Raw genomic sequence first — 24,249 nt, 5'->3', positions numbered from 1 at the left:
TACATATTACTCACAATAAACTTCATAATTGCACTTTACAGAGTTGCCTACTTCATTTTTCTGTCTCAACGTTCCTTCTCGGTGTGGAGGATATAATTCAATATCTCTGCCTTCCAATACCACCACATCAGATGGCATTATAAATTTTGCTTCCACCGCAAAATATGGTTTAAAATCGCAAGGTGAAGGATAGGTTCTATTTTTACCCTTTCCATTGTTCTTTCATTTCTAAAGACATCAGACTTCTTCTGTGATGAAGATTTTCTTTCTGATGAGAGACTGTTCTTTAGCCATTCATCTGTGGCAAGTCTGCTAGCAAGAAACTCTCTTAGATTCAATTCATATGAGAATGTCTTTATTTCCCCCTTCACTCCTGCAAGATAGCTTCACTGGATACAGTTCATTTTGTTCAGCACTGGAAAAATGTTGTGCCACTTCCCTCCTGCTTCCATGGCTTCAGGCGAGAAATCTGCTGTGATCCAAGTTAGTATTTCTATGTAAGTATGCGTCATTTCTCTCTGCTGCTTTGAACCTTTTTTCTTTGTCTTTGTTTTTTAAATGTTTAAATATGAGGCATCTTCCTGTGGCTCTCTTTGAATTTATCCTGTTTAGGATTTACTTGACTCCTTATATCTATATTTTTATGTCTTTCACCAAATTTGGAACATGACCAAATATTATTTCCTTGAACATTTTTTTGATCCTACACTTTCTCCTCTACTTCTTTTAAGAAATATTTAATTTATTTATTTAGCTGTACCAGGCCTTAGTTGTGGCATGAGGGATCTAGTTCCCTGACCTGGGATCAAACCCAGGCCCCCTGCACTGGGAGCAGATAGCCTTAGACACTGGACCTCCAGGGAAGTTCCTTTCTTCTCTTCTGAAACTCTGATAACACCAAGGTGAAGTCCTTTGTTATTGTCCCACAGATCTGCAAGATTCTATTCAATTTTTTTTAATCCTTAAAAAAAAAAAAGGAATAGTTTTAGCTTCAAAGCCAAATCAAGATGAAGGTACAGAGATTTCCCATATACTCCATGCCCCTACAGGTGCACAACCTCCCCTATTATCAACATTCCCCACGAACTGGTACGTTTGTTACAACTGGTGAGTCTACGCTGACACATCATAATCACCCGATTACACAGTCACTTTTTTGTTTCATGCATTCTATGAGTTTGGACAAGTGTATAATGACATGTGTCCAAATTATAGCATTGTTTTCACTGCTCAAAAGAATCTTTTGTGCTCTGGGTATTCATCCCCCATCCCCCAACTCCTCATGACCACTGGTACTTTTACTGTCTCCATAGTTTTGCCTTTTCCAGAATGTCATGAGTTAGAATCATACAGTATACAGTCTTTTCAGACTAGCCCCTTTAACTTAGTATTATGCACTTAAGTTCCTTCTATATCTTTTCCTGGCTTGATAGCTCATTTCTTTTTAACAGTGCATAATATTCCATTGTATGGGTGTACCATATGTATTTATCCATTCTCTACACAAGGACGTCTTGGTTGTTTTCAAGTTTTGGCAATTATGAGTAAATCGTCTAAGAAAATCTTTGTATAGGTCTTTGTGTGGACATACATTTCAGTTCCTTTAGGTAAATACCTAGGAGTGTGATTGCTGGATTGTATAGTAAGAACATGTTTAGTTTTATAAGAAACCGCCATGCTGTCTTCCAAAGTGGCTGTACCATCTTACATCCCCACCAGCAATGAATGAAAGTTCCTGTGGCTTCACATCCAGCATTTGATGTTGTCCGGGTTCTGGATTTTTGAACATTCTACTAAGTGTGTAATGGCATCTAACTATTGCTTTAATATGCTTTATATGTGGACATGTGTTGTAGAGCATCTTTTCATATGCTTATTTGCCATCTTTATATCTTCTTTGGTGAGGTGTCTATTAAAATCTTTGGCCTATTTTTTAATCAGATTGTGTTTGGTTGGTGTTTTGTTCGTTTGTTTTTGGGTTTGGGTTTTGTTTTTTTTGGTGGCACACCTTTTGGAATCTTAGTTCCCTGACCAGGGATTGAACCCTGGCCCTCTGCAGTGGAAGCACAGGAGTACTAACCACTAGTCCACCAGGGAATTCCCAGTCAGGTTGTTTTCTTATTGTTGAGTTTTAAATGTTCTTTGTATATATTGGATAAGAGTCATTTGTCAGATATATTTTTTGCGTATATTTTCAGTCTTTATTCTCTCTGTAGTGCAGATTGAATTTTATTGACACACCTTCAATTCACTAATTCTATTCTTTGTCGTCTCCACTGAGTCCCTCAAGCAAGGTTTTTAATTTTAGTTACTGTATTTCTCAGTTCTATACATGCTATTTGGTTGTTTTTATCATTTGTTTCCTTGATGAGATTTTCTACTTTTTATGAGATTTGCATTTTGTTTATTTGCATTTATTCCCGGCTGTGCTGGCTCTTTGTTGCTGCACAGGCTTTTCTCCAGTTGCGGTGCGCGGCTTCTCGTTGTGGGGGCTTCTTGTTGTGGGGGCTTCTCTTGTGGAGCACAGGTTCCGTGGCGCGCAGGCTCAGTAGTCGTGGTCCCCAGGCTCTGGAGCACAGGGTCAGTAACAGTGGTGCACAGGCTTGATTGCTCCAAGGTATGTGGGATCTTCCTGGACCAGGGACCAAACCAGTGTCCCTCACTGGCAGGCAGATTCCTTACTACCGGACCAACAGGGAAACACGAGATTTTCCATTTTTAAATTTGTCCTCTGGGACTTTCCTGGTGGCTCAGTGGTGAGGAATCTGCCTGCCAATGCAGGAGACATGGGTTTGATCCTGATCCGGGAAGATTCCACATGCCCTCTCCCCTAGCACCACAACTAGAGAAAAGCCCATGTAGCAAGAAAGACCCAGCAGAGCCTAAATAAATAAATTTTAAAAAAATATTGTCTTCAGAGAATTTGTTATTATTATCGAAGCCTGTTTATGACGACTGCTTCAAAATCCTTATCAAATAGTTCCAACATCTACTCCATCTTGATATTAGCATCTGCTGATCTTTTCTTATTCAAATTGTGATTTTCCTTGTTCTTGGTATAACCTATGATTTTTTATTGCATACTGGACATTTTGCTTATTTTGTTAAGAGATTCTTAAGCATATTCAAATCTTGTATTTTAGAAATCACCCTTTTTTGGTGTAGGTTCTGGACTATTTCTGTGGTCTTCAGTTCCGATGACAGCTTAATTTTTCTGAGTCCTTGTAATGTTATTGTTATCTGCTTCATTCATCTCGTGATGCTGGGGCTTCTGCTCAATTCCTTTTGGTGCCATAGGTAGGGGAAGACATGGTATTCTGGGTCACCTGCTGTCATCGAGGACCTCGTGGCAGAGGTCAGGGTGGGCAGAAGCTGCTGAGCCCCATAGGTATTCGTATGCCACCGGGTGGAGAGCAGGGAAACATGATTTTGCTGCTGCTGAAGATCCCCTGGAGAAGGGAAAGGCAACCCACTCCAGTGTTCTTGCCCAGAGAATTCCATGGACGGAGGGGCCTGGCGGGCTATGGTCTATGGGGTCTCAACGAGCCGGACACGACTGCGCGGGTCACACGTTAGGGTTAGGGTTAGGGTTACACGTACATGCTGCTGTCAGCGTGATGGTCGGGCCCACCCAAGAGTGGCCTGGCTGTCGGATGAGAGCTGTGGCCGCCTCCTGCTTTGCTGCTGCTACTGCTGCCGGCAGATCAGGCTCTGCACAGACCCCTGTGGACTGAGTTTACCTCGCTTTTTCAAATCTCAAATGTATCTGTTAGCAATTTAAACTCACCCTGGGAATTCCCTACAAGTCGAGGGGTGAGGACTTTCACTTTCACTGCCGAAGCCTCGGGTTCAATCCCTGGCTGGGGAACGATGATCCCATGAAGTGTTCATCGCTCAGTCTTTGTGGCCCTGTGGACTGCACCCACCAGGCTCCTCTGTCCATGGACTCCTCCAGGCAAGAAAACTGGAGTAGCTCACCATTGCCTACTCCAGGGGGTCCACCCAACCCAGGGATCGAACCCATGTCTCCTGTACTGCAGGCTGATTCTTTACCATCTGAGCCACTAAGGAAGCCCAAGATCCCATAAGCTGCATGGTAATGACAAAAAAAATTAGTAATAATAATAATAGTGAACTCGGGACTTCCCTTGTGGTCCAGTGGCTAAGACTCCGAGCTCCCAATGCAGGGACCTGGATTCCATCCCTGGCCAGGGAACTAGATCCCACATGCCACAATTAAGAGTTTGCATGCTGCACCTAAAGATTCACGTGCCTCAACGAAGAGCGAAGGTCCCATGTGCTGCAACTAAAACCCAGTATAGCCGAAATCAATACATAAATTTTTAAAATAAATCTTTAAAAAATAATAATAAACACTTCCCAAAAACCAACAGCCATAATGAAATCACAAGTTTGGATGTCCAGTCTTAAATTTTTCCTCTAAAGCACATGAAATGATAGGGGAAAAGTGTTTATTCTTGTTGCACCTGAAATTATTTCGTGGACATGGGAGGCCACTTTGGCACATCACCCTTACAGCACCCTGACTCACTGAGGCCTGGTGTGCCCTGCCGGAGGGCGGTGAGTAGACTTAATCTCCCAAATGGCCGGAGGCTGTTTGGTGCTCAGAATACTCCAGAGTGGGTCCTAGATGTTGTCGCTTCACTCGATGACAGGCCAAAACCACAATCAGATTGAAATTCTGAAAGCAACCTTGGTACATGTCAGTGCCGTGTTTGGAAGCCGTCTGTCTCTCATCGAGCACACACAAATGCTCCCATGTTTGTGCATGTACCCACTTACACACTGATCAACCTGCATGATCACTTTTTTGTTTTCTGACTCTACAGCTACACACTTACTCCCTGACCTAGTTACTCAACTACACACTTATACTCTTACCAGCTTGTGTGTTTACCTCCTGCTGCATGCTTACCTTCTTGCACTCGAATCTTTTACATGCTTACCCTCTCAGGTACTAGCACAGTTACATACTTATCTGCTCATCTGCTCACTCTCCCTTTTACCTGTGTAGCCACATACACAATTACACACTCTGACCCAATTACACGTTATGACCCACTTACATATGTCCAGACCCAGACCCAATGGAGCCCCAGCTGCAAAGACACCCCGTTAACAAGGAAAGAGAGTTGGATTGCAGGGAAGCAAGGCTCTCAGTCACGTTCCCGGCAGCCAGGCCCGCTCTCATGGCTGGCTCCTGCCTCCTACCAGCCAGTCCTTGCAAGAGCCCCTGTCTACATGTCTGACAGCTGCCAACATATTTCCTCTGGTCTGAACATTTGTGTGTGTGTCGAGTTGGAAGGAAAGCAAGCCACACTCAGGGCACTTGCACACTCCCAGCCTTGCACATAGTACCCTGTGTATACGCTCCTCCTCGGCTCTTTTGTTCCTGGCCTGGGGGCTTAACACAGGGCGGTCTGGGGTGAGTTAGGGCTGATTGTCAAATCAGTGGACGCTGGCTTCACAGGTGGCCTGTAAGGGATCTGCTCCAGGGAAGAGCCCTGGACTAGGAGCCCACAGGCCTGAATTCAGCGTCCAGACGGGCCTCTTCTGAGCTGTGTGGCCCTGTGTTCAGCCGCTCAGTCATGTCCCACTCTTTGCAACCCCATGGACAATATAACCCACCAGGCTCCCATGTCCGTGGGATTCATCAGGCAAGAATACTGGAGTGGGTTGCCATTTCTTTCTTCAGGGGATCTTCCCAGCCCAGGGACTGAACCTGAGTCTCTTGCAACTCCAGAATTGGCAGGCAGATTCTTTACCACTAGTACCATCTGGGAAGACCCATGAGGCCCTGGGAGATACACACTTACCCTAAGTTTCTTTCTTCCGTATACATATAAGTTTTAAAAATGTGGACCATTTGTTAAAGTCTTTATCGAATTTGTTGCAGTGTTGCTTCTGTTTTATGTTTTGGGTTTTCTGGCCATGAGGCATGTAGGATCTTAGCTCCTCTACCAGGGATTGAACCTGCAACCCCTGCATTGAAAGACCAAGTCTTAACCACTGGACCACTGGGGAAGTCCCCTCCTCTCTACATTTCTGTTTCCTTGTACAAGAGAAGTGAGTAACCGAGGGTGTTAGAAAGGCAGAAACTGGGTACTTCTCCCTTTGTCTTCTATCCCTGATCCTGGTACAGGACAGACCAGTGAATGTTTTCCACTTGGAGGAAGACGTCATTCATACTCCACTGAGCCCTAGATGAGTGGCACAAAAGCCACGGAGCTCCGTTATCAAAGTGGGGTTCCCCCCCGACCTGAATCAGAGTCGTTACAGCACTGGTTCAATACAGATTCCTGGGCCCTGGCACCTCTAGGGAGAGGATCCAGGAGTTAGCAGTTTATTTAACAACTTGTGTCGAAAGAATCACTTGCATAAGGTGCACTAAACAACTTCCACCATCCTTTATCTACACACAGCAGGTTCTTACTCATCCTTCAAGTGAGCGCTGATGTCACCTCCACCATGAAGCCTTCCTAGACTCACGCCAGATAAAATTAATTGCCTCATCCTCTGTGGGCTCACAAATAAACTATCTTATTCACCTTTGTGTCCCCCAGCACCAGCCCAGGAGCACATAGAGGATGCTTATATTTTAAATAAAATCAAACCTCCCTCCTCTGGCCTAAGAGGCCCTCAATGATCTGATCCTCCCCGTTTCTACCTGCCTTCCACACCCAGCTCAGCTCACCTCTCCCTCCTCTGCCCCTTATCCTCAATGTTCCTGCTGTATTTGCCTTTGTTCTGTTCTTTAAACAAGCCAAGTTCCATCCATCCTCTTATCCTTTGCTTTCACTCTTCCTTTGACCAAAACATTCTTCCTTCAGATCTTTGCGTGACTGGCTCCTTCCTGCTGAACATTCAGATCAAATATCACCTTCTCAGAGACATCTTCTCAGCCCACCCAACCGAACCTGAAGAAGTACTTCAATAACACCTATCTTCTCATTTTAGTTTCATCATACATTGATCATTCTATGATAATTTCTTTTTTTTTTTTTCCGGCCATGCCACGTGAATGGTGGGATTTTTAGTTCCCCGACGAGGGACTGAACCTTGTGCTCTTGCAGTGGAAGCTCAGTCTTAATCACTGGACTGCCAGGGAATTCCCATTAACTTCTTTTGCCCAAACAATATGTTTGTTGCCTTTCTCTTCCCCAGGGAACACAAGCTCATGAGATAAGAGGTCTTCATCAGTTAAGCTCAATACTTCATAACCAGGGCTGATTTTTATCCCCCAGGGATATTTGGCTTCGGCTGAAGACATCTTGGGCTGTCACAGCTGGGCAGGTGCTCCCAGCGCCTTGTGAGCTGGTGTCAGGAAAGCTGCTGAATGTTCGACAATGCACAGGGCAAAACAAAGAACAATGCGGCCCCAAAAGACAGCAGAGAAACCCTTTCTACCTCATCTCTGAAGCCCCAGTGCTTGGACCAGCACCTGGCAAATCTTATGCTGCTCAAACATTTTCGCAGAGTGAATAAAATGTTTAAATTAAATGTTAGATTTAATTTTAAAGCCTAAAATGTCCCTAGAGAACAATTAAATCACGAGTTTTCACACTCAGCTTCTGGAAGCCTCAGGCTGTGGGGCAGAGTTTCGGGAATTCTATACACTCTAAAGAATTTTCAGCTCAACCCTGAAGACATAAATTTCCTGACTATGGTCTGTTTTATATATTGGGGTCCCAATTGTCTGACAAGCTCTCCCACTTAAAAAAAAGGGGGGGGTGGAGAAACCACTATTCCAGACCAGCCTCTTCATTTCACCGAGCTGCAAGCCAGGACTCAGAGAAGCTGGGGGCTGCTCGATGTTATTCCACAGAGAGCCAAGCTTGAGTCTCCTGATGGCCAGCTGGCCTTGGTCACAGACTGGCCACAGCTCTGTCATGTGCCAAAGATAGGATTTAGGAGCACAGATGATGTGATGTAACAATTAGGAACACTGGAGTCATACTGGGTGGGCTTTCATCTTGGCTCTGCCTGCAGTCAGCTGTGTGACCTTGGAAAAGCCACTTAGCCTCTCTGAACTTTAGTTTTCCCTGAGGGTCTGTGAAAATGGAGATATTAATAGTATGTACTTTTTAGGGTTGTAATGCAAATTAAAAGAGTTAAAATGTGAAAAATGTTTAGAACAGGGTCTGGCACATAGTAACTGCTGTGTACGGTTGGTGACCAACTCATCTCGGTTTACCTGGGATGTTTGTTCTTGGTGTCAGCCACTGAAAGTCCTGTGTTCCAAGAAACCCCTCCGTCTGAGCAAAGCGGAATAGTTATTTATTCCAGTTGTATGTGGATGTGTGATTTTTTTAAATTGTCTGCATTAATGTTTGTGAGTGCTAAGTCTCTTCAGCTATGTCTGACTCTTTGTGACCCCATGGACTACAGCCCACCAGGCTCCTCTGTCCATGGGATTCTCCAGGCAAGAATACTGGAGTGGGTTGCCATGCCCTCCTCCAGGGCGTCTTCTCAACCCAGGGATTGAACCTGCATCTCTTATGTCTCCTGCACTGGCAGGCAAGTTCTTTACCACTAGCATTAATGTTTTAACTGTCTATATTAATGTTCACTTTGACTTTTCATTGCTAAATACTTTTTCTACTTAGTATGTTACATATACCAAGCATGAGGGAAGGGTTACTGACAAATTAATTACACAGATGGGAGAGCAGGGGACATCTTTAGCCTACTTTTTCTTTTTTGGTCTTAGAGTGTTCCACATGCTGGATGAGATAATACATTTTATCTTTTTTGGGGGGAGGGGGGATTGATTCATAGGAGTGATATTTCTGTGTCGTATTTTTTTTGCATTTTAACATTATTCCCATTTCCCCCTAGTTTTATTGAGATATGATGACATTCAGTGCTATATAATTTTAAGGTGCATAATGATTCAACTTTACTTTCTTTTTTAAAAAATATAATAGCCTCTCTTTCAGATGGTCTTTTTAAATATATCCATATACATATTTATTTATTTTTCTTTTTTGGCTGTGCCGGGTCTTAGTTGCAGCCTGAAGGATCTTCCATCTTTGTTGCTGCATGTGGGATTTTTTAGTCGAGGCACTGGGGTCTAGATCCCTGACCAGGGATCAAACCCAGGACCTCCTGCATTTGGAGCATGGAGTCTTAGCCCCTGGACCACCAGGAAGTCCTCCTACTTTCAAATAATGAAGTAAATGGTCATTTTTCTATCAGTTCTTGAAAGGAGGCCCACAGCACCTCTACTTGGAAAATGCTTTTACAGCCGTTGGTTTGTTACTTGAGCTCCTCAAACAAGAGAACTCTGTTTCTTTTTTCAAAAAGTCTATATCCCAGCAGTTCAGCCCTTCAGACTAAATTTTCTCCAGCCACACAGAATTTTAGAACTGAAAAGGTTAGGAAATATTTCGTACAACTGTGCCATTTCCCAGATGGGAAACCTGAGTCCAGGGAAGCCCACTCCCTCACACGAATCACGTGGTAGTAAAGGAGGGCCCCAGGGCTCTGACCCAAGGGTCCGACTCCTGAGTCTCAGAGGTTCTCAAGCTGGATTCCACACCCAAAGGCAAGTTGAGAGAGATGTGGGTGTCTAGGGAGTCACAGTCACCCCACTCCTCCTATCTTAGCAGCTCCATGTCTACACTGAACTTCAGCTTAAGCGGCCTCTGCAAAAGGGTTCATGCTGAAAACATATTTTTTGAGAACCACTCAATTATATCACAAGATTGACATATTTTCTTCCCTGGAAAATTTGCTCCCATGGAGAAAACTTAACTATTTGTTTGACATTTTTTCCCCCTGTCTAATGGGTTTTCTGTGGTTGGAAAAACAGATGCAAGGGCCCTTTAAAAGCCAGCAGTTAGAATGAAAGGCTCATTCACTCACAGGAACGGGCTGGGTGAGTCAGGACACTGGGAACAACCGACCAAGATGTGTAATCTCATGCCCATCACTTAGAAAATGTCACTTAGGAAAATGCAGTCATTTGGGGCCACTTCGTAGAAGCTTAGAAGCAGAGCTTCATAGGGCCCCGATGTGGACGGGCACCAGGAAGCAAGATGGAGGGTGGGGAAATGGCTGTGAAATCATCTAGGTTAGCACCCAGGATCAGGTGTTGGACACAGGCAGGGGGAACTGCTGGCAATTTTGGCTCAGATGGTAAAGCGTCTGCCTACAATGCAGGAGACCCAGGTTCATTCCCTGGGTTGGGAAAATCTCCTGGAGAAGGAAATGGCAACCCACTCCAGTATTCTTGCCTGGAAAATCCCATGGACAGAGGAGCCTGATAGGCTACAGTCCATGGGGTCACAAAGAGTCGGACATGACTGAGCGACTTCACTTTCACTTTCACCCGCCCCCAACATGATTTTAAGTAGAAACAGACAAGCCTGGCTTCGGAGCCAAGAAACCACCCTGGGTTGACCCCCAAGTGGGAGAAAGACAAGAAGAAATGGCAAAGTAAAATGTGTGCAGCCTTTGTCCACGACAGCTCTGGGCTCTCCCTCAAGGGAGTCAAGGCTCAGAGGAAGGGCAGGGAGACATGAGCTGATATGCCCAGAGCAGAGAAGTGAAAGCTCAGACTTCACACTCAACAGACCTGGGTTTAAATCCCAGCTCAGCCACTCACCAGCTGGGCCACCTCAGGGGAGTTGCTTCACCTCTCTGAGCATATTTTCTCACTGGTAAAACGTAACGGTACCTACCTTACGAGGCCAGTGAAGGATTAGAAAAGAGGAGGGCTCTGCTCCTTACAAGGCTCCTGTGCCAGTGCCAAGGAAACAGTTGAGGCTGCTGTTTATTAGGCACCTACTAAGTGCCCATCTCAGGGTACCAGAGTTCCAACTCCTAGCCACATAGCCTGTGGGGCCTCTGCCTACTGAGGATTCTCCTCAACACTGCAGAAGTTCAGAGGAGGGCTGTCTCCATCATAACTTGGAGCCAAAAGAGTTTGGTGTCAGAGAACATCCTGGGAGACTCAGAGTTCATCAGCCTTTGCCATGAATGATTGTGTTTGGCCAGCCCTCCCGACATAGTAAGGGGTCACGAAATATCTGTTGAATGAGTGACTCAGTGATGGAAGGAATTAATGAAAGATCAAATGTTGATGAATGTCTCCTTCTGGATGGAGGGAGATTTAAAAAAAAAAAAAAAAAATTCAAGAGTTCATAACATAATGTGGAATGAAATAAGCCAGATACAAGAGAATGTTCTGTGTGATGACATTTGTATAAAGTTCTAGACCAGGCAAGATAAATCTCTGGTGACAGGAGTTGGAATAATGGTTCCATGAGTCCTGGAGGAAACAAAGCTGTTCCCTGTCTATCCTGTATCTGTTCCTCTCTCCCTAAACACTAGTGTAGCTACTTGACAGAGTTCTGGTCAATGAGACATAAGTGGAACTGTCTGGGGACAGTGGGGGAAAACTTCAAGGACTGGTTCATATTCTTTGCCCTTTTGCCCCCTCTTCCTCCATGTTCCTTTTTGAATACAGATGTGACGACTGGATTCCTGGCTGCTCTGTTGGATTGTGAGGGTTAGAGCCATATACTAAGGTTGGAAGAGCTGGTAACTAGATCCCTAACTACTCCACGGAGCTGTCACACCAGTTCTGGATTTCTCGCCTGCTTATCTCTAGAGGTGACAGAAACAATTCTTGGGTAAGCCGCTGTTATTTGGGGATTTTCTGTCACCTGAAGTTTTAACCTATTCTCCCTGCCCAACAGCCCTATGAGGTTGGTATTGTTATTGTCGTACAGATGAGGACATCAAGTTACAGATGACATCCTTGCCCAAGGTCATATGGCTGGAATAAGGAGGGCCTAGATGTAAATACAGGCTGTGAGGGTTGTTGAGGGCATTCCTTCTCTGGAGGCTACTGGGCACACGTCACTGTCCTCCAATGCCCAGTTCCCGAGGCAGATTAGCCCAGGATCACAGGATCAAGACAGTCATAATCACAGGTCCCAAAATTGAGCCCCACCCACATGACATCACTGACATCTCCCCACTGACTATGGGAGATGGAATCATATCCCCATTTCACAGCTAAGAGAACTGAGGCTGGAGGCACTGAATTTAGGCTGGACACACTCAGCATCACAGAGCTAGGAAACAGCAGACCTGGGGTTTAAACCAAGAGTCCTTACTAGCAAAATCCACCACATTCTTAGCCCCGCAACCACACGGCTGTCTTAGAAGCCATGCAGCCCAGTTCTTTATCAGTTTCTTTCTTTTTTTTTTTTTTTGGCTGCACTGGGTCTTCCTTGCGGCGTGTGGGCTTTCTCTAATTGTAATGCTAAGGCTTCTCGTTGTGGTGAGCGAGCTTTTCTTGTGGAGCACGAGCTCTAGAGAATGTGGGCTCAGTCGCTGTAGCTCGCTGGCTTATCTGATGAAGCACACAGGCTTAGTTGTCTCACAGTATGTGGGGTCTTAGTTCCCCAACCAGGGACTCAACCCATGTCCCCTGCACTGGAAAATGGATTCTTCACCACTGAGCCACCAGGGAAGTACCTGCCCCACCCCACCCCCATCAGATTTTGAAAATTTCCTTATAGCCCCTGCCACATGGCTGGCCAGTCTCTGCATACCCTCAGCAACTGAGAGCTCTCTACCTACCTGCCCTGCAAAGGAGAAGTTTAGGGGGAAGGGTTCTAGTCCCTATATAAGCCTCTGCCTCCTCCTTCCTGGCCTCGGCCATCCTGGGACTGCCCTGTCCTGGGACTTTTCGCCAGAAGCAGCCTTTTTTCTCCTTGTCCAGTCCCTCAAGAGGCGGATCATACTTCAGGCTTCCCTGGTGGCTCAAATGGTAAAGTGTCTTCCTGCAATGCAGGAGACCTGGGTTCAATCCCTGGGTTGGGAAGATCTGGAGAAGGAAATGGCAACCCACTCCAGTACTCTTGCCTGGAAAATCCCACGGATGGAGGAGCCTGGTAGGCTACAGTCCATGGGGTTGCAAAGAGTCGGACATGACTGAGCGACTTCATTTCAGTCCCTCAAGCTCAGTGGGTTGGGTGGGGAGGGTGATATCTTTACAGTAGATTCTCTCTCTCTTTCATCATTTCCTGTTCTTTTGAAAAGAAGGCAAGACTATCACGGGGAGGGTGGGGAGCGATTTGTAAAAATGTAAACTGTACATACTCTCTGACTCAGCTCTCTCTCCTTGCACACGTGCCCAAAGATGGGTGCAAGAAGCAGCTCAGAGCAGCAAGGTCTGTGAGCTTGGAAACATCCTAAGTATCCACAGATAGGGGACTGGTGATAACATCAGAATGTGTCCCGCCAATGGAGGACACCACAGCGCTTTAAAAGACTGGGAATATCGTGTCCACCCAAGAGACATGAGAACAAACGCCCACACAAAGACTTGGGTGTAGACATTTATAGCAATGTTATTCCCAATAGCCCCAAATTGGAAACATTCCAACTGTCCATCGGCAGGTAAATAAGCAAAATGTCTATACAATGTCTTTACAAAGCAAAATATCTATACAATGGAAGAGTAGCCAATAAAAAAAAGACGATATACTCTCCAGTATGGATGAACCTCCAGTTATGCTAAGAAAAAAAAGTCAGATGCAAAAGACAATGTATTGTAGGGACTCCCCTGGCAGTCCAGCGGTAGGACTCTGTGCTTCCAACGCAGGGTCTCAGGTTTGATCCCTAGTGGGAGAACTAAAGATCCCACGTGCGGCCAAAAAAAAAAAAGAAGAAAAAAATCAAGCAGGAAAAAGAAAGAAAAGAAAGCAACGCAAAGGAGAGAGGCCAGAGGCTGCATGCACTCCATCCTCCAACACTTCCTTTTACAGTTATCAGGCCCAGGGATTTAGGAATTGGCATCTGTAAGCAGTAAGTTGGAAGTGTCTATACTCAGGGTTTATGGAGTGGTCTAGTCCAGTTCCTTTGCTCTGTTGGTGGAGAAACTGAGGCCCAGGGAGGGTCTGGGTCCCTTTCAATGCCAGAGCTCACTGGGCCCGGGCCCCGGGCTGAAGTCCAGGCTTCGGAGGGAGCTCCCAGCTCTGCCCCCGCGCTGCACTCTGCGTACAAATTGCTTCATGGCTCCGGGAAAGAGGAGTTTATAAATTTGGCCACATTTTGGAACAACAGAACCATAAATGGACATGCCCGCGGGAAGCTGGGAGATACCTGACCTTTGAGGCTGGGAGCCGGGAGCGGGCGGACCCAGCCATGGCCCAGATTCTTGCATTCAGGGGAAAATAAAATTGGAGAAAGGAGCTCGTCCGGAAGAGGCTGCCGATACAAAGTGGAGGACCTGGTTCAAAATGCCCCTTTTGCCAAAAAAAAAAAAAGTCCCTTTTGCCCCTGTCTGGCTGGGTGACCTTAGGCAAATGACTTTACCTCTCTGAGCCTTACTAGTCACCACACCCCGTGAATGATGAGAACACCACGAAAATGTGAAAATTTGAGGGACCAGGCCCTAGCTCTGACTTACAGAGAATCAGACTCTTCCAGGATGGGGCCACTATATTTTCGAGAAGTATCCTGAGGTTGTCTGCATTGATAGAGAACTGCAGTTCAGGAGCCGATGACATCTAGGCTCTTAAAACAGACTTCCCAAAGTGATTATTTTTAGAGGTATTCCCTGGTGGTACAGTGGTTAGGACTCCATGCTCTCACGGCTGAGGGTTCTGATTCAATCCCTGGTCAGGGAACTAAGATCTCAAAAGCCATGCACCAAGGAAAAAAACAGATTATTTTTTATTAGATTCTGTTGCCTATGGATGAAAAGTCAGACTACTTAGCAAGGCCTCCACAGCCACAGAAGAGCTTTGTCTCTCACCTCAGCCACGCACATCCCTCTCTTTATTGTTTAAACAAGGTGGAATGTCCTCCCCTGCTGCCCTAGATAAAAACCAGGTCCCAGCCTTTCCTGGGCGTCCAAAGTGGGAATAAATTAAATCCCACACTCCACAGTTCTCTTCCTTTTCCAAACACATTTACTATCAGCTCCCAAACCTCTGCACTTCCTTCCAGTGAGACACCCTCCTCCACCCCACCTGGCTTTCCTTCTAATGGAAAGCCCACCTCACATGCCCTGTTCCGTGAAGTTTTCTGCACCCCTCAACTGAATCACTGTTCACTCAGGGCTCTCCCCTCTGAGTGGACAAATGCATTTGTTGTTCTTGCTTAGCCACTCAGTCATGTCCGACTCTTTGCAACCCCATGGATTGTATTCCTCAGGCTCCTCTGTCCGTAGGATTTCCCAGGCAAGAATACTGGAACAGGTATTTCCCTCTCCAGGGTATCTTCCCAACCTGGAGATGGAACGCATGTCTCCTGCTTGGCAGGCAGATTCTTTTACCACTCAGCCACCAGGGAAGCTCCTGAACAAATGAAAGAATGAGCGGAATTCCTGATCGATTTGCCTCCAAGCCCTGGAACACAATTTATATTCAATAATGTTAGTTGAAATACAGTAAAATCTGGCTTCTCTCAGCCAACTCTGATGTGAATGCAACAACCACTGAAAAGCATTCAGTTGATTAGCACACATTAATTGAGTGCCTACTATGTGCCTGGCACGTGTAAACGAGCCAGAGCATTCTGAATGGGGTTCACTGTGATGGGTGTTATGAGAGAGCACCGTTAAGAGATGCCGTTTCATAGACAGTGGCAGGAAGCCCCTTGGAGGAGGTGGCATTACAGGTGATAAGTGGAGCGTCAGGGCCAGCCTGCAGAGTCCAAGAGGGGTTGACCTGATTTGCATTTGAGAACTCTCTGGATTCTAGGTGGTAAGTAGAGATGGGGTGGAGACAGTGGCCAGAGCCAAGTGATGAGATTAACAGCAATGTGGAGAGGCAGGACCCAGCCACATGAAGACAGATGCCACCAGGGGCCTTCTGCTTGGGTGGGACAGGTCACCTTCCGAAGCTTAGATTCTCTGATTACGTCTTGTTTATGTTTTAAAAGCACACACCCATACACACACCAATAAAGAAAACAAAACCCCTCAGCACCTCTGAAGTTGGCTAAAGCCCATAGGAGGGTCTGTTAGTTCTCTTGAAAATGTTTCTTTTTTTTCCCTCACTGAATCTTCAGGGCTGTGTTTTCCAGCAGCTGGCACACACCCAAAGGGACAAGCCAGCTGGGACAAACAGGCTTCCGTCCCCCTGTCATTGTCCTCTGGATCACAGCTCGTGGCTGCTAAGAGGGTCATTTCCTGCAGCCTCAGCAGGGCCAGGCCTTCCCACGGATGCAGCCCGGTCAGCTGCATTTCCCGAGAGGACACTGCTCTGGGGGAGAGGGTGCGGCAGGCAAAAGACAGCCCCCGAGGTCAAGCAAGTAGCGCTGGCCCAACAGTTCATTATTAAGTCCGTCCTTACTCAAGGTTTAGCCAAACAATGTGGTGCGGTTCCCAGGCTAACCCACAAGAAGAGCCTAAATTGTTGATATTGGAGTCATCTCTCTAGATACGATAAGAGAGACCAAGCTCACCAGAGGGCCTGGGCCAGCTGATTTCAAGACTCACCAAATTCAGGCCCTGTGACCCACAAACAATCTTCTGAGGTGACAGGAAAGCCCTTCCCCCACCGCAGACCAAGCAGGGGGCGCTGACTCTGGGACAGGGGACTCCAGACACGGGGCTCTGTGAACCCCATGACCATCCAAACCACACATACACCTAGATTCTGAGTTTCTAGGTTCGACTCCTCTTGGATAATCTGGTTTCCTTGTTTAAAAAAATATTTTTAATTATTTTATTTGGCCACACTGGGTCTTAGTTGCCACATCCGAGATCTTCAGTCTTCATTGAAAATGCAGCGTGTGGTATCTTTAGTTGTGATATGAGAACTCTTACTTGTGGTTTGTGGGATCTAGTTCCCTGAGGAGGGATGGAATCCCAGCACTCTGCATTGGGAGCACAGAGTCTCAGCCACTGGACCACCAGGGAAGTGTCTGACAATCTGGTTTCTTAAACTGGTGCTCTACCCCCAGGGAGAGTGAGGAGGCTGCCAAGGAGGTGTCTGGGCCATGCCCATTGTTCCCCCAAACCCGTGAATCTTGTATAAGGATCATGATAGAAGCCACTCTTTCATCTTAAGCCATCTCCCTCTTAAGCCACTCTCCCTTGCTCATTACCTCTAGTCACACAGGCTCGCTTTGGCTTCCTGCTTCCTGCTTCAAGGCCTTTGGCCATGCAGTGTCCTCCGCCTGGATCACCAAAGTGCCCAAGGCACCTAAACTCTCTCCTTCTTAGAGCTAACTAGCGATAGTCATTTGTGCAGTGATTTGTGTGATGCCGTCTTCCTCCCAGGACCACGGAAGACAGCACACCACCCACGTCACGTGGCCTCCCAGGTCGCCCTGAGAGGGAAGGTGAAACAGAAGAGTACCTAGAAGGTTTCAGTGGCCTAAGTCTGTAAGAAATGCGTGTCCCTTCTGCTCACATTTCATTGGCTGGAATTAGTCACATGACCCCTCCTAACCGCAAGGGAGGCTGGGAGATGTGGTCTCACTGAGTAGAGAAGAGGAAGACGCGGATGTTGTGTGGCAGGGGGCATGAGAAGAAAGTAGTGACGGGGGCCTGGGCAGGCGAAAACCCCCACTATTGCACTGTACACACCCTCCGCGCCCTCACACAGCGAGGGGGAGGCAGGTCTCCTGGGCCTGTGTCTGTCTTTTCCTGTGAGTGTAAAACCAATTACTGTTCAGACCCCGGAGCAGACACCACCCACATCCCCCTGACAGTCACAGGATTCAACAAAGGCTGCTTTTGGGGAAGGGCATTGTTCTGGACCCAGGAGCGTTTTGGAGGTCTGCACGCAGGCAAGCCGGAAGTGCCCTGAGAGTTGGCTCCTACCCCTCTCACTCACCCCACCCTCCACCCCCACGCCTCAGACCTCAGGCAGCAAAGGATGGGTATCCCCGCTCCCTCGCCCCTGCGCTGGGCTAAGTGAGGCTCCTCTACACTGTCTCTCAGAGTTCCTGACCTCTGGTTTCCCATCACAGCAACTGCCTGGATAATGTTCCCTTTACTGGCTACCTTCCCTTCCTTCCCCTACAAGGATGCCCTGGAATTACCTCCAAGATGGGTTACTTGCTCTTAAATGCTTGTCTTAGAGTCCATTTCTGGGAGAACGCACACCAAAGCTGCTCTCCAGGGCAGGGACAGTGACCCATGCTCTTCTCCCTACCCTGTCCAGCCTTGCGCTTCATGGTGCAGGTCATCCTTTTTTTATTACTTTTAGAAACACACAAAACACATCAGCGGGTTGCTCCACTTGGCCAGGGCTGCTGCAGATTCACCAAGGAGAAGGCTTCACACACTTGCAAATAAGCCTCAGAGGATTTATCTGTTCATCCTGTTTCGTTCCCACACACAGGAAATCCTGGAGAGGCAGAGCTTCCTGACCCCAGGGGAGCTCGCAGCACTGGGTCAAGGCTCTGCTCCTCTTGTGAGGAAATGTTTGAGTGGTTTGAAGGAATCAGCGTTGCCTTCCTCACTGCCCGGAGAAAGGGAAAATACACAGTCCTGGGTTCTAGTCCTCACTCTGCCCCTAGTTTACTGAGCTGTGCCTTTTCTTCCCCCTGGCCTTAGATTCTATGTGGTCTAGAGGCAGAATAATCGTGCTTCAGCATAGCTTAGAACTGCTGCATCTCCTCAGAACTCAGGCCTGGCACATTATTTCATTTCTAAAAACTTTTACAGGGTTCAGAAAGTCAAAACAGACAAGTATTTTGGAAACCAGTATTAGCAACAAATAAGAAAAGTTAGAGTGATTTGCCCTGTAGATGGAATTTTCCATGGGAAATAATTTTAAATATATGCTTCCTTAATAAATTGACACTCCACTAGAAAATGTTCTCTTTTCTTTTTTCCAGGCTTGCTGCAATCTCTACATTGCAGCTCAAGTTTGAATCATGTTGCTTTCCAGCTTGAAACTCATCTTTGCATACATGGTGACTTTTGCAGCGCTTTGTATGTAGTAGATGATTGATTATGGAATTGAATTTGATTTCCAAGCTATAGCCTGGGAACATGCCCTGGAAAAGTTTGTTAGGGGGATTTCCCTGGTGGCCAGATGGTTAAGAGTCTATCCTTCCCCACAGGGGGCACGGGTTTGATCTCTGGTCAGGGAACTAAGAAAAGATCCCATATGTATGTGGTGCAGCCGCAAAATAAGGGGGGAGGGGGGACTTGTCATTACGTATGAAAAGTAAAAGTAAAAAGGCCATGAGTGAAGGTGCGGGAAGCTTACCTAAGAGTGAGGTGCTTGGTGTAGACACTGGGATGCTGGTTTTGGTGCTCAGACATCCTTTTCGGTCCATTTCAGATTCTAGATAATGAAGTCATTGAATGAAGTTACTCCCATGAAGTGAGATGCTATTGGGCATGCACACTCTATCAGAGATGCATTAAGCTGCAAGTTGTAGGACACAGTGGCTCAAACTAGAAAAGTATTTATTGTTCATGTTCAGTCACTAAGTCACATCCGACTCTTTGGGACTCCGTGGACTGTAGCCTGCCAGGCTCTTCTACCCAGTTCGTTCCAGGCAAGAATACTGGAGTGGGTTGCCATTTCCTACTCTAATATTTATTGTTTTCTTGTCTACAAATCTGGATGCAGGAGACCACAGAATTGTTCCAGCAGCTTAATGATATCATAAAAGACATGGATTCTTCCTACTTTTTCACTCCTTCATCGTTATATTTGAGAACCTCATGGTCCCAGGATGGCTATCACTTCTGTAACCATCAGCCTTGTAACCATTCCCCTGAGTTCTTCTCTTCCTTCTGATTCTTTTATCAGGGAAGCTTCCTAGAAGCGTCTCAGCACGTTTTCTCTTACGTCTCATTAGCCAGAACTAGGTCACATGACCATCTGCATTAGTAATCCACTGCTGTAAAACAAATTACCCAAAACCTAGCTGCTGCAGTAAACATCCACCATCTCTAGAAGTTTCTGTGAGTCAAGTATCCAGGAATGGCTTAGTGGGGTGGTTCTAGATAAGGATCTCTCAGGAGTGATCTGTGCCTGACTCAGTTTTTAAAGGTAACTGGGTGCCAACATGGGGAAGTCAATGCCATTGAAAGAAAAGTTGAGTGTTACTTACAGTGCCCCTAGAAACAGAAGGTACAGTGTGCTGTGAAGGGCCTTGGAGGAAAGCACCAGTGTCAGTCAGGAGGCAGAAAGGGAAGAGAAGCTCAAGGGCACAGCCTGTATTGGGGTTTCTGTGCGAAGGGCAAAGCAGGGCAGAGTGAACAGCTCAGGACTGGCTAGCTTGAATAATTCCAGTGGGCTTTGGGGGCGTAGCAACTGCCCCTTGTTGTCCAATGCCTGGCCCTCCCTGGGTTGACTTACAGCAGAGGAAATATTGGTTTGGTATGTGACAGTTAGATAAGGAGGTAGTTGGGGGTATGGACTCAAAGTTGGTTGGTTTGTGCATGAAAAGTAGGCTCACAGACAAGCTGTTTACTGTGTCTAGGAATGAGCTGGACTTGGGAGGGGCAGTCTCTTCCCAGACTCCAAAGTTCCCAAAGATATTAAAACATCATAAAACATAAAAATTAAAACTATGATTAATACAAGTATCTCCCTGGCTCATGATGCAGTCAAAATATCGGCCCACACTGTAATCACTTGAAGGCTTGACTGAGGCTGGAGCCACTCACCCGTGAGCCTGGCATGTTGATGCTGGCTGTTGGCGGGAGGACTTAGTTCTTCCCACATGGGCCTCTCCACAGGGCTGTTGAGTGTTCTCACAACATGGCAGCTAACTCCCCCCAGAGTGAGTCATCAAAAAGAGCAGGGCAACAATGGTTTTTGTGACCTAGCCTTGGAAGTCACACTTTGAAATGAGTCAGGAAGTCCAGCCTATATTCAAGGAGAGGGAGTGAGCGTCTTCTTTTTGAAAAGGAAGGTGTCAAGAAACTTGCAGTCACCAGATCATCCTTGACTGCAGGGGAATTTGGGAAAGCAAAGGAGACCAGAGTTGTCAGGACTAGCTTATACACATATGATTCATCGCCTGGGACACAATGCCGCTCCAGACAAAATCAGGGCTCAGTTAATGAGGAAGGAGAAGGAAGGCTGATGGGAAGATGATTGAGAGTGTCAGCCACAGTCATGATGATAAGGATGGAAGAAAATAGGGCTGCCAGATAACTCTCTGTCTCAGTATGCATGAGACAGGGAATTCCCTTGAATAGGACTCCCTGCTGTCACTGCCAAGGGTTGCAAGTTCAATCCCTAGTTGGGGAACTAAGTTTCCACAAGTCATGCAGTATGGCAAAAAAAAAAAAAAAAAAATCACATGAGACGTATTTGTATGAAAACACTATTTTTTGGTATGTCTGAAAGTCAGACTTAACTGAGTGTTTTCTATTTTCATTTGCTAAAATTCTAGCACCCCCTCTGTGGGAAGTAAGTCTTCAATAGTCATGAAAGGAGGCCAATGAGAGTATTTCTTGGGCAAAAGGAGACTGGGATTGTCTAGGGAGAGGAACAGACTTTTCAAAGCCTGGATGAGGTTTTATTGGGGAGGCAGGTGGGGGAGGTTGAGGTCTCCTGTGTCCCAATCACTTTTCTCTGTTCCCAGCACCACCACCACCATCACCTCCACTCTAATCTCAAACACACCCAGGAAGTTTCTAGCCAGAAACACCTGTCTTCTCAACACCCTGAAAAGCCAACTCACAAAACGAAAGTTGGGGGTTGAGGGCAGTGCTGCAAAATGCATGTAAAGGGTGTAGGAACATGGAAACTTGCTGTGTGACATCAGGGAAGGCCCTGCCCTCTCTGGGCCTCCCTTTCCTTGGCTGTATAATGAAGGGTTGGTCTGAATGATCTCCAAGGGCCCTTTCACTTGGCCTACGTGTCTCCCTCCCAAAAGGAAAAACTAGAGGGAACAAAAAGACATGGGTGGTTTCTCTGGTCCCATCTCCAAGCCAAATTCAGACAAAAATGTCCGGAGTGACATAGATTTAATATAAACAGTGATGCATTAATACTTACAAATACCCCAAAAGGAGTCCCAGATGGGCTATTTTTATCCCTTAAAACACACACACACACTCCAACCCCCATCACCCCCACCCATGAGAGTTCCTCCAGTTGGTTTTTATAGGAAGACAAGAGTTCCAGTTACGAGTGCTAATTAAACAGCTCTGACTGTGGGCAGGAGGAGGCTGGCAAAAACCTCCTCTCTGGGCATGATGTCACCACAACTGTGCATTTCTCATGACCCAAGAATGTGAGTGTGTTTGCACTGCACGTTGAAGCTGGTGATGCAAGCGCGGCCTGGTAAACAGGCCCCAGACAGGCAGGCCCTGCAAGGAGACGTGGTGCAGAGGCCTGGCCGAGGCCCAGGTGGGGCTTAACTCCTTCGTGGCAGAACTGGCTGCTGGGCTGTGGAGGCTGAGCCAAGGAACCTTCTCTCCTCCATCCTTGCTGCTCTCCCGGCAGGGTCCCTGGTGGTGGCAAGCTCTAGATTTAGAGTCACTGAGACCTGCATTCTCAGCCACCATTTGCTTGCTCCAAGAACTTGGGTGTGTGATTCCTCTGCCCTGTGTCTCAGTTTTCTCATCTGTATAATGGGGAGAGGAATCAGGTCCTTAACACGTACCTTCCACACCATAGTCCAGAACACCTAGACAACCAAGAGCTTTTCTGTAGACTCCAAGAAAACTCATTTGGAGGCAAAATCTGACCCAAATGGACTGAAGCTGCGTAGAACTTTTATTTGTCAATGCTCACACTTCTCACTACAGCAAGATCTGTATGTTTGATTGGAATGAGAGGGCCCAGACCCCACCCAATCACCATTTAAGATCCCCCAAAATTCTGAATTCTGAAACCCATCCAGACCCAAGAGTATTGATCTAGCATTGTGGGCCTGGGCCACCAGGCTCTGGTTCTTTAAGAGACTTACCAAGAGATTGCCTTCTGCTGGAAAGTCAGTCCTGAAGAACAGGGCTTAGCTCTCACCCGACTGTGCCCCCGAGCAGCCAGCTCAGTGCCTGGCACACAGCAAGCACCCAACTGATACTTGTTGAATCAGTAGCTGAAGTTATTCAGACCCCATAAATGCCATGGTGGTGACGATGGGGAAACTGAGGCCAGAGCCTCTGAGTTGGCCTGCCCTGGATCCTTTCCCACAGAGGGAGTTATGGCTTTCCCCAAAAATGGTAGCTGCTCTTATTTCTTGGCTGGCCAGCTCACAAACAGCTTGATGACCCCCCTCCAACATTCCAGGGCAGCCTCCTCCCTGGCTGGCTGGTTTGTGGGCATCAATGAGTTTTCTTTGGCCAAAGTTTCAGCTGATTTTTTTTTCAAATGGGGGGTCTATGTGGAAAGCTGGGGGTGAGGAAGGGATGATCATGGGGTATCTGGGGAAGACGGGATCTGGGGGGCAACCTGAGACTATGGACGAGACCCCCAGACCTGAGTTCTGAGGACTGTGAATGTATTATTTTTAGCCCTAGGGCTGGAGAATTATCCAGACCCGTGTGGAGCTGCCAGAATGGAAAAGGCCTCTGCAATGTGGTCTGACCCACCCTCAACTGCTGTGGGGCCCCAAGTAACTCTCTTTCCCTTTCTGGGCCTTAGCGTGAAGGCGATGAAGAATCCACCACAGTGGATCCAAGCTGATGTTGTAGACACAGACTTGAGTTCACGCTCAGGCTCTTCCCCTCACTGGGCAGGAAGTTAGGGTGAGTCCTTTTCCCTCTCTGAGCCTCAGTTACCCCGTCTGTAAAATTAGTTCATTAGTTCATTTCATCCTCCCAACCTCTTTCAGGTGGCTGCTAGCACTGCCCCCATATTTCAGAGGAGGAAACTGAGGTTCAGAGAGGTGAAGTGACTCCCACAAGGCTGCAGAGCTGGTTGGGTAGCAGAGCTGGGATCTGTCAGACTCTTAAGTATTTCATATCACGGCCTCAGGAAAGATCCAACAGACAATTTCACACTCCATTCCCTGAAGCACTGAATTATAGGGATGTTGTTCTGATGAACGAGTCTGGTACACAGCAATGATAAAGGAATGTTAGGGACTATTACCCTTGGCCTGGATGAGCCTCCTGATCTGATATTCCATGTTAGGCACTTGGAACAATAATCACCTCATTGTCTGAGCACCCACTATGTTCCAGGCTACGTGCTTCGCGAGCATTCATTCATTTCAGCCTCCCAGCCTCTCTCAGATGGGTACGAGCACGCGTGCATGCTAAGTCGCACTGCCCCCGTGTTTCAGAGGAGGAGACTGAGGCGCAGAGAGGTGAAGTGACCC

At 46.9% G+C, this 24,249-nt stretch overlaps 1 long non-coding RNA gene across 2 annotated transcripts; it reads right to left on the bottom strand.

Annotated features, from left to right (window-relative positions):
• Positions 1-23,158, bottom strand: LOC122693659. Of its 2 annotated transcripts, none has more exons than XR_006340962.1 (3): positions 22,894-23,158; positions 19,221-19,298; positions 1-961 (listed from the first exon to the last, which is right to left on the bottom strand). It is a non-coding gene; the product is annotated as an uncharacterized LOC122693659 (long non-coding RNA). The 2 variants fall into 2 exon arrangements; XR_006340961.1 differs by lacking the exon at positions 1-961 and adding an exon at positions 15,263-15,395.
• Positions 23,159-24,249: the final 1,091 nt, after the last annotated feature.

The sequence above is a fragment of the Cervus elaphus genome, chromosome 5 (assembly GCF_910594005.1).
Source record: "Cervus elaphus chromosome 5, mCerEla1.1, whole genome shotgun sequence".
Taxonomy (NCBI): domain Eukaryota; kingdom Metazoa; phylum Chordata; class Mammalia; order Artiodactyla; family Cervidae; genus Cervus; species Cervus elaphus.
Note: the sequence above shows the minus strand (reverse complement) of the source record. Positions and strands in the feature narration are given on the sequence as shown.